The sequence below is a fragment of the Sciurus vulgaris genome (assembly GCF_902686455.1).
Source record: "Sciurus vulgaris genome assembly, chromosome: 7".
Classification (NCBI taxonomy): domain Eukaryota; kingdom Metazoa; phylum Chordata; class Mammalia; order Rodentia; family Sciuridae; genus Sciurus; species Sciurus vulgaris.
In genome coordinates, this window is record NC_136467.1 from 64465683 (window position 1) to 64467993 (window position 2311).

Here is a 2311-nt window from a genome sequence, read left to right on the forward strand (position 1 = left end):
AAGCTCTCAAGACTAGAAACTCCCCTTAAACATGATTGCTTTCAGAGAAGGTTCAGAGGGTAGTTCTTAATTCCACACTGAGCATTTGATACCTTCTTTCCTCAAGGATTTTCATTTGTACCAGGGAGAATCATTTGTACCAGGGAGAAAAGAAAGGTTACATTCTCAGTTAAATTAAATTCAAGCATCAGTAGGCAAGTGAAAGGAAGGGCAGTTTCCTGGAGTTGCTGAGGTGTTGCTCATGAAGGGCCAGCCTGCTCTGTCTCGGGCTGGGGTGGCCAGACAGGCCCTTCATCAGCACTATCTTCCCTCACATTCTTCTAGAACTTTGCCACATATTGTTGGAACTGCTGCCTAAGTTGATTCTTAAAGTGAAGTTTTTCCTGCCTACTCAATTTGTGAGTATGATTCTTGAATTTACCACATATTAGAAGTATTCACATTCAGTTTGTATTCATTTCCAGAACAGCAATGATATGACTCAAGAATGAAATTAGCATGATAAATTGTACTTACCATCTGGCAAACTTCAATATAGTTGAATTAATTAAAAATAGCCTTGCTTTTATGAACCTCCTTAATTCTGAAGCTGAGGCAATGGTATTGACATTTTGAGCTTCTAATTCAACACTTTGTTACATTTTTTTTTAAAACCCTGGGCAAATGAGTGGAACTGACATATCAGGCACAGTAGCCCAGAGCCTACTGTGTTTCCAGGGCCAATGGATATGTTTTCAATTCTTTTCAATTCTGAAGGAAAACTGAATTTTATTTGCCTTTATGCCACTGTAGTTGTAAAATATGATTTTTCATATTTTTCTTGGAGGAAAGGACCCAGGAAAGCAAAAACGTCTTTAACCTGTGAGCAGTGAAGCAGTACTATGCTAGATGGTTTCCAGCCCCCATGAACAACCTCACAGATACTCTGTTCTTCCTAAGCAAAGAGTAATTTCCTTCAAAGATTTTTCTCCCACTACTTGCCCCAGCAACACAATGAGCTGAAGTTTTTCTAACAATCTAAAAGGTATTAGAAAAAGAAGGCATAGAACAGGAGAGCCTGGACTCTCTAACCTTTCAAATTCACAAAAAAAATTCCCTTCCATTTAATACAGTTCAGAGTCGAAGGAGTTTTTGAATGTGCTAATTAAAATGTTAAGTACTGCTTGAGCAGAATAAAATCAATTTTTATTCACACATTTTGAGAGTAACTCATGAATAACTGGGATAAGATGTCAGACTGTCTTTTAGGTCCTATTTGCTTATCAAAAGTTAAGTATCAATCTACATCAGACAAACTTCACTAAAATATAACTTCATCATAGCGGTGAAGTCAAATCTAAAAGAATTAACAGACCAGTAAGCATTAGAATTAGGCCTCTGTAAGCCTAAGATTGCTTTTAATGGGGTGGAATGTGTGAGTTGCTGACAAAGAAATGTCTGTGGCAAGAGGCCAGTGAGTATGTGAAGCAATGACAACAGCTAAGGATGCAAATCCCTTAAATTAAAGGGAAAACTGGAATTAAAACAATGGGCCCTAAGTCCCCATCAACAGTTTTACTTCAAGGCTTAGGGAAATCTTTGGGCAGACACTGGATGAGGCTGGTATAAAAGAAGCTGCCAGCAGGTAAATTGAAGTAGCATGCAGGATTTGAAGACACCTGGAGGTCTGGTGAGTATACTTGCAAATATGAGGTAACTGGGGATCACCCTCAAAAAGCCACAGGTGATGCTACATGAAAGTGGACAGGGTTGGCCAGCTTGCAGCAGCCACACCTGGGTAACTGTTTTCCAAGAAGGGCATGGGTGAAGGGTGATGAGAGATGGAGGCTACACAAATAGGGACTGCAACAGCTTCGCTCTTTCACACCATCAATCATCGTCTATGACTTCATCTCCTTGGGCACCCGTGCCATCTGGAAATGCCCCAAAGCTGTGCATAGTTGGTGCTCACCAGATTATGACTGGCTTTTATATAGGCTGAAAATCCTCAGATATAAAAAGATTGAGACTTGTACAAAATCTCATAGTTTCCTAAGGCTATAGATTGTGAACTGTGAGATAGATGATACTATATGTGATCATTATAGTTTGAAGAGATAATTGAAGATTATGCAGCTAAAATTGTAGGAGAAAAGCATAACAGAGTTTTGTTAAGCAATCAAAATATCATGTTATTCCTGGATTTTGTGTTTGTGATATTTTTAGCTTTCTTAAATGTGTAATGGTGCTGTCATGTCTTTTTCCATTTCAAAAAAGCATTCACTCAAGTTTGTATTGATAGCTTTATATTTTTCTTAAAGACCCCCCAGTT